General features: G+C 42.4%; 1 pseudogene; it reads left to right on the top strand.

The window, feature by feature from the left end:
• The window catches only part of LOC131370449 (NACHT, LRR and PYD domains-containing protein 3-like), an 87,619-nt pseudogene that overhangs the window by 10,469 nt on the left and 60,528 nt on the right, over nucleotides 1-16,622 (top strand).

A 16,622-nucleotide genomic window follows, 5' to 3' on the forward strand; every position in this document is an offset into this window, starting at 1 on the left:
ATTCCACCACCAAGTCTCCTTATCTTCTTTCCTCCTTCCAGATGACATACCCAGCACCTTCCTTCCTGTCTCCCTGATCACTTCTGCTGTAGTTTCCCAGTCATCTGGCAGCACTGCCTGATCACCAGAGAGCCTGCCTCAACTTCTGTCTAAATTCCTCACAGCATTCCTCCTTTTTCAGCTTCCACCAAAAGGTTTTCTTCTCTATCTTTGACCTCTTCTTCTGACAGACCATCAAATTTATCCTACACACCACCATCCTATGCTGTCTGGCTACACTCTCTCCCACTACCACTTTACAGTCACTAATCTCTTTCAGATTGCCTCTTCTACATTGGATGTAGTCTACCTGTGTGCTCCTACCTCCACTCTTGTAAGTCACTCTATGCTCCTCCCTCTTCTGAAAATAAGTGTTAACCACAGCCATATCCATCCTCCTAGCAAAGTCCACTACCATCTGCCCTTCAAAGTTCCTTTCCTTAACTCCAAACTTGCCCATCACCTCCTTATCACCTGTGTTCCCCTCACCAACATGTCCATTAAAATCTGCTTCTACTATACTCTCTTTCACCTCATCCAATTTACTCCAGAATCTCTCTTTCTCCTCTAACACACAACCTACCTGTGGGGCATAACCACTAACAACATTCAACATTAACTTGAACCCCTTCTTCTAACTTCAGACTCATCATCCTGTCTGACACTCTCTTCACCTCCAGAACATTCCTCACAAACTCCTCCTTCAGGACCACACCTACCCCATTTCTCTTACTATCCACACCATAATAAAACGGCTTGAATCCTGCTCCTATACTACAAGCCTTGCTACCCTTCCACATGGTCTCCTGTACACACAGTATATCCACCTTCCTTCTGTCCATCATATCAGCCAGCTCTCTACCTTTCCCTGTCATAGTACCAACATTCAGAGTTCCTATTCTCAGTCCTACACTCTTACTTTTCCTCTTTTCCTTCTGTCTACACACTCTTCTCCCTCCTCTACTTCTTCGACCAACAGTAGCCCAATTTCCACGGGCTGAGTACTGATGATATGATGGCTAGATTAATTTTATTTATGACTGTGTTATTTTAACAACATCTGTAATCATACAAGAAATGGTTCTATTACATTTGATGGATTATTTAATAGAAAAGAGAGAGATAACCCTGTGTTTGGGGTGAGGGGGGAGGGGGGGTTGGGTTAACCTTATTAGCTAGTTAGCTGTATTTAACACTAACTTTATCCATTTTAGCTACAGGATGTTTACAACAGATGTATTAGTGGTTCCGTTTTAGATGATGGCTTCAGTGTCCCTTTAATCATATTGTCTAACTGGTGTTTGTACTTTCAGCATTTATGAGAATGAGAAGGTTCAGCAAAGGCTTTGAGGACGTGTTTGATAATTTGCACTAGTGTGAGTTCATTATGTTTTATTTTATTTCCTTCAGTATTAGCTGTAAATCACTTGGAGTGAAAAGTTGGTCAATGCTGGTCTCAGCACTCAGATCAGAAACCTCCAATTTGACGAAACTGCATCTGAGTGTGAAAACACTTAGTATGCCCTGGAGTATTCTAGGAGACTCAGAAGTCAAGAGTCTCTCTGCTGGACTGGAGAATCCTCACTGTAAAGTGGAGACACTGAGGTGAGATCATCTATCTGAGAGTCACAATAACTCACTAAAGGCAGGAGTTTTATACTTGAAATGAGTTGTTTCACCTGAAATGTTATGTGCAGTACTACAGTACAACATGCAGATCAAATTTTTTATTTTATTTTTAAGTTTTGCGTTTTAGTGATTAAAATGTCTGCACACACATGAAGCTGAAGCATTGGCCAAGCCATATGGTATAACTCATGGTGCCCCCTGGTGGAGATGAATGCTGTTTTCTACTCATCTTCCTCCCTTACATGAATAAGGTCATAGGAGCTTGCTGAAGATGCTAGCTTCATAGAATTTTTCCAAAGCTGATGGGACGAGTGGGACGAGTGTGTGATTATTTCATTGTGATGGTGTTTAGTCCCATATAGTCAGTACACAGGCAGAGACCACCATCTTTTTTCTCAACAAAGAAGAGGCTTTCCATGGCCGTAGAGGTTTAAAGACTGATGAATCCAGAAGCTAATCATTCTTCAATATAGTCAACCATAACTTGAGTTTCATGGATGGAAACAGGTAAATTCTGCTCTTGGCAGGTGAGGCGTTGGATAGTCAAGGGTGTCGATGGTGCAGTCTCATGGTTGACAAAGCAGCAGCTGAGTGGCCTTCTTCCATCAGATCTAAGTATTTCATTGGGGCGCTTGTGGTCTTCCTGGATTCTGGACTCTCAATCCTTGTGGTCATGCAGAAAAAGTGAATAGCCTACAGAGAAAGGCAGTGTTCAAGACAGTAAGGAGACCAGTTAGTGAGTTCCCTTCATGTGCCAATAAATGCAATGTGGGTTGTGCATGGTCAGCCATGGGTATCCCAAGATGAGGGGATGCAATGGAGAGGAAATGACAAATAAGATGACCTCCTCTGTGTGTAATAGCCCAACCTGGATCCATTAGAGAGTTGTTTGGTGCGTTATATATCAGTCACCAATAGGTTTGTCTTCTGCTGTAATGCTTAAGGCTGCAGTGCATGGTATAATAGGGAGACAATGATCAAGGACCAATTGTTGATAAATGATGTTTACGGCAGAACCAGAATATACGAGGGCTGAAACATGATGCACCTGATCAAAATGGAATAAATAAGCTAGTAACGAAAAACATGGGAGGTCATTCTCACCTTAGTGGGTCTGGGAACTCTTATTTGGGTGCATAGTTGTCCTAGATGCCTGCAGTAGAAGCACAAATGTTGGTGAAGCCTGCACTGATGCTTCTCTGAAGTCACCCGGCCTTGCCCACCTGCATGGGCACTGGACATTCTGGGAGGGTGTGGCTGGGGTGGACTGAAGGACAGCCTACTACAGTTAAGATTGTTGAGCCTGATGATTAGATTAATAAATTGGGAAAGAGTCATAGACTCATCCTTACATGCTAGTTCTGCCTGGATAGTCAAATTTAATCCCACATGGAACACAGGTCATAATGCACACCTTGGCACTTATCCACAGTTCCATCAATTTTTTCAGGCGATGCTATTTTTACCAGACCAGCTCCAGGTGAGGAAAGACCTCAGATAAACTGCATCAGCTGCTGGTTGGTGGCTTTCAGCAAGCTAATTGTTCTTGGTACGTTTTTTGCATTTACCCATAGTGGGTGTAGACAGCTTGGAGCTGGGAGTTTATTTTCACTTAGGGTTAGGTGTGTGTGTGCACTATAACTAGCAAATAAACCAACCTCTTTCAGCTTATTGACTGCTGTTGTCCAAAGAATTTTCATTCTTATGACACCAAAACATGAAATAAATCATATCTCAGGGGTACTTTGTTGGAGCAATGCCAAACATTGTATACTTTGTTGGTTTTAGCAATCATGACAATGCTCCAAGTTTGGCTTCTTGGTGGTGCTCTACCAATAAAAACATTCCTCTTTACTCTGGCACCAAAGCAGATATTTCAGCTACATTTCTTATGCTTCATGAAAGTTAAGAATCCTCTCTTTGGGATCTTGAAATCTTCATATCAGCCATTTTGTGTTTTATACATCATTGAATTTGTCAAAATCATATTTAACCATGTCCTCATAGAGTTATGGTAAATTTGCCCTTGAATGTGCCATTAAGGAAAAGTGGCCATATCTCTGCGATGCTTCTGTTCATTGGCATAAAAGTCAGTGCATGTGGTTACCAGGAGACCTGGGTGGAACACATCATGTTCAGTGAAATGTAGCCACTTTGGTGTTTTATACTAAAAAAACAGGTTTAAACCCCCATGCCCTGAGGTGCTTAGTCCCCATCAGTGCTGTTTGCAGCTATATTTATGTAATTGGTCAAGAGATGAAAAAGAAATCTTTTGATGAAGATTGTCATCAACATGTGTGTCTCCCTACAGGTTGTTTAATTGTGGTCTCTCATATGAAGCCTGTGCTGCTCTGACTTCAGCTTTGAGATCAAACCCCTCACACCTGAGATACCTGGATCTGTCCTGTAATAAACTAGGAGACTTAGGAGTGAAAAGTCTCTCTGCTGTACTGGAGAATCCTCACTGTAAACTGGAGACATTGAGGTGGGAAATAGTATTTTATTTCTGTTCAGCTTTAGCTGCTGCAAGTTTTATATCACACTTAACAGAAGAGAGAAGCTAAATAAAATGCTCAGTATGAATGTTTTTAATTAATTGGTTAATTATAGTAAATAGGTCATAGTAAATCATCCTCATAAAATACACATCATCTTAAAAAAGAAGTCTTAAATCAAGATAAAAATCTGTTTGAAAATCATTTGAAGAAATGAAGAGTGTGTCATTGTGTCTCTCTACAGGTTGTGTGAATGTGGTGTCTCAGATGAAGGCTGTGCTGCTCTAACATTAGCTTTGAGATTAAACCCCTCACACCTGAGAGACCTAGATTTGTCCAATAATAAACTAGGAGTCTCGGGATTGAAGAGTCTCTCTGCTGTACTGGAGAATCCTCACTGTAAACTGGAGACACTGAGGTATGATCAAATTTTGAAACATTAATGTCAAATCATGGTTTAATCTTTATCCAAGTCATAAAAAGAGATTCTGTGTAATTACACATTCTGTATAATTAAAACACAGTAACAGTTGTTCTTGTCAATACTGAATAAAGCATTTACACTTTTACAGTCTGGGTTTAAAATAATACACCAATAAACTAACAACTTCTCCAGAAATTAACTAGACTCTGACTCTGTTTTAGGTCTGATTACTGACAGTCTGATCATCTCAAGAAAGATCTGTTTGAAGCAGGGAAAACAAATTAAATTTTAATGTTCAAATACATATCTTCTCAAAGCTGTGGTAATCCCTGTTGCTTGTGTACCTTTTCCTACCACATTTTGCCCTTCCAGTCAACTTACAGCACTCTGTGAACAGTCAGCCCTTTCAGCAATGATCTTCTGTGTTTTACCATCCTAATGGAGGGTGTCAATAAGTGCATTATGACCACTGACAAGTGAAGTGAATAACACTGACTGTCTCCTCATCATGGCACATATTTGTTGGTGGGATATATTGGGCAGCAAGTGAATTTTTGTCCTCAAGGTTGATGGGCAAGTGTAAGGATGCAAGCAAATTTAACATGGGTTTGTGATCGCTAGCAACTGGATCAGAGCATCTCCAAAACTGCAGCTCTTGTGGGGTGTTCCCGGTCTGCAGTGGTCAGTATCTATCAAAAGTGGTCCAAGGAAGGAACAGTGGTGAACCAGCAACAGGGTCATGGGCAGCCAAGGCTCACTGATGCATGTGGGGAGTGAAGGCTGGCCCATATGGTCCAATCCAACAGATGAGCTGCTGTTCAAATTGCTGAAGAAGTTAATGCTGGTTCAGATAGAAAGGTGTCATAATGCACAGTACATCACAGATTGTTACTGCAAACCAATCAGGGCCAAAAATGCCAACAATGGACACGTGAGCATCAGAAATGGACCACGGAGCAATGGAAGAAGGTGGATTGCTCTGATAAATCACATTTTCTTTTAAATCACATGGATGGCTGGGTGCATGTGCATCACTTACTTTGGGAACACATGAGACTAGGATGCACTATGGGAAGAAGCCAAGCCGGCGTAGGCAGTGTCATGCTTTGGGCAATGTTTTTCTGGGAATCCATGTGAAGGTGTAGACTTGGCTACCAAATTCCTCACTTGGCAACTTGGAGGACTTAAAGGATCTGCTGCTAACGTCTTGCTGCCAGATACTACAGCACACCCTCAGGGATTTAGTGGAGTCCATGCCTGGAGGGGTCAGGCCTGTTTTGACAGCAAAAGGGGGACCAACACAATATTAGGCAGGTGGTCATAATATTAAAATTAAAAATGAATATCTGTAATTTGTTAATTCACTTTTACCTTTATTTAACAGAGAAAACCAAAAAGAACAAATTGAGAAACTGATGACTGTAACACAGTAGGACTGCTGTGAAGGCAATGTGATTTCTGTCTATGCTTTCAGTGTTATGTATAGAAATCATGTAAGTCCACAGTCTTGTGTGCTGTCCTGATTTATGAACACCTAGTGTGAGTTACTCAGTCCACAATAAGACAAATTGCCTACAAGTCAATTCTCTCACTCTCTTTGATTGAAGTTAGATAGATACTTTATTCATCCCAAACGGAAATTCACTTGGGAAGTTGATGGTCAGTCTGCTGTTCTCTGTTCAGCTTCAGCTGCTTCAGCTTTAATATCATACACAACAGATGAGAAAACCTACACCAGGTTATGTATGTAACCCAGTTCCCTGAGAAAGGAATGAGATGCTGTGTCATGGCTGATGCTTTGGGAAAGCTTCTATGTGGAAGTTGTGTCTGAAGCTCTGTGTGATATCACGCCATTTTATCAGTTGGGGTAGGTCATGTGACGAAGCGGTACATGCCAGCAAGACCATAAAAGGGCATCTACATCATATTGCTCCAGCTTGTACTTGTCTGAAGGAAGTGACACAGCATCTCGTTCCCTTTCCAGGGAACTGGGTTACATAAGTAAACTGGTGTAGTTCCCTTTCAAAGGGAATTCGGCACTGCATGAAAATGGAGAGGACTTGCTCTCAAGCAATAGGCGTAAGTCTCAAGAACTCAAACTGGGCACAGCTCATTGAGCGGAGCGCAGAAGGCCTGCAGAAAGCTCTTATATCAGAGCTGTTTCACGGGTCAGAAACTTCTCAGAGGCTGACACCATTGGCTCAAAGGGGACTTGGAGAAGATCATCCAGTACCACTGAGAGGTCCCAGTAGGGGAGACACAGTCTACAGGAAAGCTTCAGCCACCTGGCACTGTGCAGGAGGTGAGAGACCAGTTAACAGCCACATGACTCACAGCTATAGCTGCTAAGTGTATTTCAATGTAGAGGGTGATAGGCGGTCCAAGAGGCATGTCTACAGGAACTCTCACACTGTACTAACAGGGTAGTGAAATAGATCCTGACAATGCCAATTACACCAGAGGAAAAAGTTCAAAATAGTCTCCACAACCTCGGTTGGTGTCTAAGAGCTGATCCCCCTTTGGGCCAGACCAGAAGATCTAAATCTCAGGGCGGGGGTGGAGAATTGCCCATGTACCTGAGAGGGGAGGCTCCTCCTGACAGGAATCTCCCAAGAAGCACAATCCAGAAGGGAAAAGAGAAAGGCACAGGGCACAGTGGGGGACAGGAGCCCTTCTAAATGCCAAGGGCAGGGCGGCCATCTAGGGTTGCTTCCCAGCCTGAGAGGGGGGCGTCTGTTGAAAGAGGTCTGTGTTAACAATAGTGAAAGAAGGAGAATGGTAGGCAAACTGGATTCCGTAGCCTTTTCCCACAGAACCCATTGTGATGCACCCGAAGATAAAATAGACAATGACATGGGCCATCTGCTTTGTGGCACAGAGGGCTAAATCTCTGGCCTGGTGGAGTTTAGATCTCATTGATGAGCCCCTTCCCACAGATGAGCTCCTTTAGCAGGTCAGCTCGGTATGCCCTTGTGTGCAACACCGCAACGGCTTAACCTGCAGCATTGTAGGCCTTCTCTACAATGCCGATGTGGCCCGACAGGGCCTCAGTGGGAATGCAGACTTTTACCATGCAGCCAATGAAGGGGAGAGATAGCTGCAAGCGTCTCTTCAACCCTAGGCATCGCCACATACCCCTGTTCATCAAAGTCTACAATGGTTGAATAGTCAGCAGTGGCTGAGGAAAACAGTCAGGCAGAATAAGGATTATTAACCTCAACATCTCAGTGTGTAGGTATGGAAAAAAGTGGGAGATGCCTGAATTGAGGTGAAAAGTGGAGTGAAGTAAGTCATAGCGATTGTCAAGCTCATAGCGAACAACACTAACCTTTCATCATGCCAAACTAAGCTAAGCTTAGCAACAGCGATCACCTCCAGGAGCTTTTTGAACACCAAAGAATGCGGTAGCAATTCAAATGCTGTTTGCTACTTGTTGCCCACATTGAGCTCCTCAGAGTCTGATGCAGATAGCATTATATCCTAATCTAGGTTGGGAGAAATTGCAAAGCGAGCTCTCAGAGGCGAGGCGAAAGTCAGCTTAAACGACAAAAGGAATTCACAAAGCCATGAAACAATGACAAATCCAGCGTGCTGCCTCAACAGATGCAGAACTCAAGCTATGTAGCACAAGTGCTTGGCAGGAAATACCAGCAAGTGAACACAGAATGAGCTTAGTGACTCTATCGACTTGGAGGAGTACACGGCATCAGTGACCAGCTACATCGGGAAGTGCATCAATGATGTGACCGTCTCCAAGACCATCAGCACACACTCCAACCAGAAGCCGTGGATGACTGCAAAAGTGCGTGTTCTCCTGAAGTCGAGAGACTCTGTCTTCAGAGCAGGGGACAGGGTGGCCTTAAAAACAGCAAGGATCAAACTGTCCCAAACCATCAGAGAGGCGAAGCATGCACATGCCCAGAGAATCTATGGCCACTTCCAGGACATAGGTGACTCCTGGCGCATGTGGAAGGGCATCCAGGTGATCACCAACTACAGGACAACATCACCTGCTTGTGACAGTGATGCCTCCCTCCCAGACACACTGACTGACTTCTACACTCAGTTTGAGGCACAGAACAACATAACAGCAAGGAAGACCATCCCTCCTCCTAATGACCAGGTGTTCTGTCTCACCACAGCTGATGTGAAGAGAACTCTATGCAGAGTTAACCCATGGAAGACTGCTGGACCAGACAACATTCCTGGCAGGAATGGGAGTGCAGAGCAGCTAGCAGTTGTCTTCACTGACATCTTCAACATCTCCCTGAGCAGCTCCATTGTCTACGGTTCCTGCCTCAATGACTGTCGTCCCATCGCACTCACACCAATCGTGATGAAATGCTTCGAGAGGCTCGTCATGAGGCACATCAAGTCACAACTACCACCCTCACTGGACCCCTTACAGTTTGCGTATCGTCCTAACCTCTTCATGGATGATGCCATCACCACAACCCTCTATCTGGCCCTCACACTCCTGGACTGTAAGGACTCATATGTACAAATGCTGTTCATAGACTTCAGTTCAGCATTCAACACAATCATCCCTCAGCAGCTGATTGAGAAGCTGAGCCTGCTGGGCCTGAACACCTCTCTCTGCAACTGGATCCTGCATTTCAGGAACAGCATCTGTACCACCATACTGAGCACTGGAGCTCCTCAGGGCTGTGTGCTCAGTCCACTGCTGTTCACTCTGCTGACTCACGACTGTGCAGCAATGCACAGCTCCATCCACATCATTAAGTTTGCCGATGACACGGCCGTGGTGGGTCTCATCAGCAAGAACGACGAGTCAGCATACAGAGAGGAGGTGCAACAGCTAACAGCCTGGTGCAGAGCCAACAACCTCTCCCTGAACGTCGACAAGACTAAAGAGATGGTTGTTGTCTTCAGGAGAGCACAGAGTGACCGTTCTCCGCTGTTTATTGGCGGATCCTCTGTGGAGATCATCAAGAGCACCAAATTCCTTGGTGTTTATCTGGCAGAGAACTTCACCTGGTCACTCAACGCCAGCTCCATCACCAAGAAAGCCCACCAGCACCTCTACTTCCTGAGGAGGCTGAGGAAAGCCCATCTCCCTTCCCCCATCCTGACTGTGTTCTACAGAGCGACCAGCGAGAGCGTCCTGAGCAGCTGCATCACTGCCTGGTTTGGGAACTGCACCGTCTCGGATCACAAGACCCTTCAGTGGATAGTGAGGATAGCTGAAAAAAATCATCGGAATCTCTCTCCCCTCTGCACACGAACATTTACACTGCACGCTGCATCCACAAAGCAAACAGCATTGTGGATGACCCCACACACCCTTTACACACACTCTTCACCCTCCTGCCATCTGGAAAGAGTTACCAGAGCATTCGGGTCATCACAATCAGACTGCGTAACAGTTTCTTTCCTCAAGCCATCAGGCTCCTCAACACTCAGGACTGAATTCCAAAAAACACACACTCACATACACCCAGAACTGAAGAGACTGAAGAGATCTGAACTATACAAAACTCTCTGTCTCTGTCACACACATACATACACACGCACTCTCTTTTTCACCTGTGTGGACACACACACATAACTTATATTGTTCACTACTTATTGCACTACCTCAAATCCTGTTATTATTTCATTACGCTGCTATGTTTATATTTATGTTTATGCCTATTTCTATTTGCACTACCTCAACTGCTGCTACTCTGTACATCATTTCATTTTATTCCATTTCATTTTTTACATTTCACTACACATGTTCTTTTTCTTTTTCAGTGCTAAGTGTGCTGTCTTCGTGTTTTCTTTTTGTACCTGCTGTTTTTGCACTGTATTGTCTTTGCACTGTTTACACCTAGTTGCACACTTTGAATTTTATGTGGCTAGGACAAAACTTTGGTCCTAGCTATGTGTTGTTTTTTTTCATATTTGATCTTTATGTTGTATGTTTATGTAGCACCAGGTCCTGGAGAAACAGTGTTTAATTTCACTATGTACTGCGTCAGCTATATTTGGTTGAAATGACAATAAAGCCTCTTGAATCTTGAATATGAAACTCAACAGCATAAACACCACTGATTGCTTTCTCTCAAGAAGCAATTCGGTGACATACCACTCATCATCGCCCACATTGAGCAACTGAGAGTTGGATGAGGACAATAATTCCTTGTCCAGGTCGGAAGAAATCGCAAAATGAGCTCCCAGAGGCAAAGCGGGGAAATCCGAGTCAGAAGAGAGCACAAGAGAAAGGGGAACACCCTCTCTTGTTCCGCCTCCACTTACTTGACCTGTGAAATGCATGATCTGAGATAGGACATACAATCGACATAAACATACACAGAGAGCTTCCTGAAGACAAAGAATCTGGAGTAATGTGATGTAGATGCCCTTTTATGGTCTTGCTGTCACACTCTTGTCATCACTTGACCTACCCGAATTGATAAATCGGTGTGATTTCACACAGAGCTTCAGACACAACTTCCACATATAAGCATTCCCATAGTGTCAGCCATGATGCAGTATCAAGTTCCCTCGAAAGAGAACTAAATCTAGCACTCAGTGTGATCAATTTTAATGACATTGTTAATTTGAATAAAGAGGTTATATGAAATCCTCATCATTCTGAATAATAAAATCATTTTGCGAACACATTAAGTCTTAAACCAAGATAAAAATCTGTTGATGAAGAGTGTGTCATTGTGTCTCTCTACAGGTTGTGTAAGTGTGATGTCTCGGATGAAGGCTGTGCTGCTCTGACTTCAGCCTTGAGATCAAACCCCTCACACCTGAGAGAACTGAATCTGTCTGAGAATAGTCTAGGAGACTCAGGAGTGAAGAGTCTCTCTGCTGCACTGGAGAATCCTCACTGTAAACTGGAGAGACTGGAGTAAGCTTTTATTTTAAAACATTAATGATAAATCATGGTCTAATCTTCCTTGGCATGGTCTAATCTTCTTTATTTCTGTAAAAATATATGAAGACACTTAAATTAGGAGCACTCTCTTTTGCGTGTACACCTGAACTCACTCATTATTTGCTGAATGCCTCCACTCTACTAGCGTCCATGCCTAATTCTCAGCCTAGTGTAATGTAGCGTCTCCAGGTCAGATCACTTGCTCTTGGGGTCAGTTGCATCCTTCTCAAAACTCAATAAACCATTACACAGCTCACAACTGGGCCTCACTGCTTATAGTTGCTTCATTATACCTACATGCTGTAACTCATGGGAGCCAGGCTCCGGGATGTCTGATGGCTCTGGATAACCCCTGACCCCACAACGAGACTGGAGACAAAGGAGGAATCCTGCCTCCATGAATGTTATAAATGCCTCAATATGCTTCCACAGGTTGGATGGAGAGTTTTTGTAGGCTGCCATGTGGTTTTTTTTTTCGGTAAACAAAGCAAACATTTAAAACGCAAAGAATCTTTACTCTTTTCTAAAAACTGGAACATACTGTCTAAGTATAGCCATGGATGCGCACACTGCGCCGTTCAAAAAATGATGGAAAACTTCACAACACATGATGCTACAGAGTGAAAAGAAATCAAAAAAAGTAAAAAGTACAATATTTGTCTTTCAAATGTAGTGAAGTTAAAGTAACAAGTTTTCAGAAAAAAATAATACTCAAGTAAAGTACAGATACTCAGAAAATGTACTTAAGTACGGTACTCAAGTAAATGTACTTTGTTACTGTCCACCTCTGGAGAGGTATTCGCATAGCTGCTGTTCATAATATTAGCAAGCACTAGATGATAATGTGCATTTGATCAGATGTACTAGAGCACAAGGTTATGGGATGTATTATGTGCATGCCTGGATAAAGAGATATTACTTTAATCTACACTTAAAATGGGAGAGTGTGTTCGAGTCCCAAACACTGTCAGGAAGACTATTTCAAAGTTTAAGAGCTAAATATGGAAATGCTCTACCCACTTTACTAGATATTTTGGGAAATACCAGAAGTCAGAAGAGTTTTGTGATATCCGAGAGTGTGACAGATGGTAGGCTGTTAAACCATTTAGAGTCTTGCAAGTAGGTAGAAATAGTTTGCAAACCAGTGCAGGGATGATAATATTGGGGTTATATGATCATATTTTCTTGATCTGGTAAGAACTCTGGAGGCTGCATTCTGGACGAACTGTAGCTTGTTTATTGAAGATGCAGGACAACCACCTAGTAATGCATTACAATAGTCCAGTCTGGAGGTCATGAATGCATGAACTAGCTTTTCTGCATCAGATACAGATAAGATATAGCAATATTTCTAAGGTGGAATAAGGCTGGTTTTGTAATATAGGCGATATGATTTTCAAAGGACAAGTTGCTGTGTAATATTACACCCAGGTATTTCACTGTTAAGCTAGCAGTAACAGTACATTCTTCTAAATGAAAGCTGTATTGTGAACATTTTTGTGTACTGGTTTTCGGACCTATAAGTAATATATCTGTCTTATTAGAATTTAATAATAGAAAATTATAGGTCATCCAGTCTTTTGTATCTTTAACACTTTATCTAGACTATTTATATATTTCATCTGATTTTGATGAGATATATAACTGGGTTTACAAAAGGCCCTCGAGGAATCAAGTATGTATATAGTTAATTTGGAAGCATTACTTATTCTGTCAAGTGTGTGGCAGCATTCCCTCAGTAATGTTTATTGCAAGTATTGCAGCAGCATAGCATTAATTGCAATATGAGGAAATTGCCTTGAGCTCCGGTCAGGTGTAGACTGTTATGCCGGGTCATCGGATCACTGTTGATTTCACACTACACGACTATCTAGGGTAGCAATCAGTCGCTGCTGTGTTCACACTGCATGATGAATCGGAGACAGGAGGTTTCACACTGCATGACTTCACAATAGGAAGAATCCCAGACAACTCTGTCTGCTCCACAAACTACATTTCACAACCGAACGTATGGCAGAAATAATAAGGAAACAACGCAAGATCACACGTGATGTCAGAGTTCCCGCGGGAGACTGGAAATATTACCCTGCAAAAGTTCTCGAGACAGATGTTGTTTGTGGGGTGCAACAATTGTGCGTTTTGTAGAATTGAACAAATGAATAATTTTGCAATGTGCTGCTGCTGATGCGGCTGGTCAAGCAAATGTTTCTGCTTTATTTCTGTTGTAATTGTAATGTATAAATGTAATTGTAAATTTTAAATTTTCTGATAAAAGCCTATTAACTGTATTAGACTATAATATCGTACTCCAACCGAAGCTGTGCTTGTTGATATTGTGGTCTATAACTTCTCCCCGAACTGCCTGCTGCCCTGTATCTTGCTCTCTCATTGGCTGTAGGTCATTGCTGAGGTACTGTATATTTCAGTCAGAGCTCCTTTCACACTGCAGGATTTTGGTTGTGTACAACCAGTGAAGAGAGTGTCATTGTGTCTCTCTGCAGGTTGTATAATTGTGGTATCTCAGATGAAGGCTGTGCTGCTCTCACTTCAGCTCTGAGATCAAACCCCTCACAACTGAGACAACTGTGCCTGGCTGAGAATAATCTAGGAAACTCAGGAGTGAAGCTGCTCTCTGCTCTTAAGGATGATGAACATAACAAACTACAGACTCTGAGGTGAGTAAAGACTTTTAATAAAAGTTGAACCTCATTATCATTATTTTATACATTAATCTATGTTTCCAATAAATATCAGATTAGGAAATAAAAGAACTTTTAGAAAAATTTACTACAGCTCTGGAAAAATTAAGAGATTGCTGCAAAATTATCAGTTTCTCTGGATTTACTATTTATACAGTATCTCACAAAAGTGAGTACACCCCTTTACATTTCTGTAAATATTTTATTATATCTTTTCATTTGACAACACTGAAGAAATGCCCCTCTGCTGCAATGAAAGTAGTGAGTGTCCAGCTTGTATAACAGTGTAAATTTGCTGTCCCCTCAAAATAACTCAACACACAGCCATTAATGTCTAAACCGTTGGCAACAAAAGTAAATACACCCCTAAGTGGAAATGTCCAAATTGGGCCCCAAGTGTCAATATTTTGTGTGGCCACCATTATTTTCCAGCACTGCCTTAACCCTCTTGGGCATGGAGTTCACCAGAGCTTCACAGGTTGCCACTGGAGTCCTCTTCCACTCCTCCATGATGACATCACAGATGTTAGAGACCTTGTGCTCCCCCACCTTCCATTTGAGGATGCCCCACAGATGCTCAATAGGGTTTAGGTCTGGAGACATGCTTGGCCAGTCCATCACCAAGGCAGTGGTGGTCTTGGAGGTGTGTTTGGGGTTGTTATTATGTTGGAATACTGCCCTGTGGCCCAGTCTCTGAAGGGAGGGGATCATGCTCTGCTTCAGTATGTCACAGTACATGTTGGCATTCATGGTTCCCTCAATGAACTGTAGCTCCTCAGTGCCGGCAGCACTCATGCAGGCCCAGACCAGGACACTCCCACCACACACGCTTGACACCATCTGAACCAAATAAGTTTATCTTGGTGTCATTGGACCACAGGACATGGTTCCAGTAATCCATGTCCTTAGTCTGCTTGTCTTCAGCAAACTGTATGCGGGCTTTCTTGTGCATCATCTTTAGTAGAGGCTTCCTTCTGGGACGACAGCCATGCAGACCAATTTGATGCAGTGTGTGGCGTATGGTCTGAGCACTGACCGGCTGACCCCCCACCCCTTCAACCTCTGCAGCAACGCTGGCAGCACTCATACGTCTATCTCCCAAAAACAACCTCCGGATATGACACTGAGCACGTGCACTCAACTTCTTTGGTGGACCATGGTGAGGCCTGTTCTGAGTGGAACCTGTCCTGTAAATCCACAGTATGGATGCAACTCAGTTTCAGGGTCTTGGCAATCTTCTTATAGCCTAGTCCATCTTTATGTAGAGCAACTATTCTTTTTTCTGATCCTCAGAGAGTTCTGTGCCATGAGGTCCCATGTTGAACTTCCAGTGACCAGTATGAGAGGGTGTGAGAGCGATAACACCAAATTTAACACACCTGCTCCCCATTCACACCTGAGACCTTGTAACTCATGACACTGGGGAGGGTAAATGGCTAATTGGGCCCAATTTGAACATTTCCACTTAGGGGTGTAGTCACTTTTGTTGCCAACGGTTTAGACATTAATGGCTGTGTGGTATTTTCAATCACAGCTTTCATGCGTCTTGGCATGCATAGATCCACTAATCTTTCACGTTGCTGTTGGATAACTATTCCACTATTAACTATTTCATCTCTTGGAGCAGAGATGATAACATGCTGTTGATCATAAAGTACCACAGTCCATTTTGTGCTGATTTATTCACATGTTTTTTCTTTTAAATTCAGGGTGTGATGAACATCTGTGTGTGTGTAATGAAGACTCCAGAGTTCCTGTATGTTAGGGAATAAAGAACATGTTTATAAACATATCACTCATTTAGTTATAACTAGGGTTGTCAACGTTAATGCTTTAACACATGTGATTAATACAAAATCCTTATCGCGTTAAAATAATAATAATAATAATAATAATAATAATAATAATAATAATAATAATAATAATAATAATAATAATAATAATAATAACAAATAAATTACCGAAACACACAAAGGTGGGTCATTAACAAAATTTTCATCACACAGATGATATTGGGGGTTGGGAGTTTATCACTCTAATGCCGAGTTCACATTAGAGTGTCGCCGATGAAGTATTGGCATGCTAAATATCTGGACCTGTCGGCGACTCAAAATTATGCAGTGTGAAAGGAGCTCTGACTGAAAAATACTTTGGCTATGACCTATATCCAATGAGAGAGCATGATACAGGACAGAGGGAAGTTCAGGGAGCAGTTATGGACCACAATATCAGCAAGCACGGCTTCGGTTGGAGCACAATATTAGAGTTTAATAGAGTTTATAGGTTTTTATTTTTATTTTTTTAAATAAGGTTTTTATTGTTCTTAAAAAATTCTTAAATATAGCTATATCAGAATAAATAAGCTTTACAATAGAATCAAACAGAAATAAAGCAGAAACATTTGCTTGATCAGCTGCATCAGCAGCAGCACATTGCTAAATTCA

This window comes from Hemibagrus wyckioides, linkage group LG19 (assembly GCF_019097595.1).
Source record: "Hemibagrus wyckioides isolate EC202008001 linkage group LG19, SWU_Hwy_1.0, whole genome shotgun sequence".
Classification (NCBI taxonomy): domain Eukaryota; kingdom Metazoa; phylum Chordata; class Actinopteri; order Siluriformes; family Bagridae; genus Hemibagrus; species Hemibagrus wyckioides.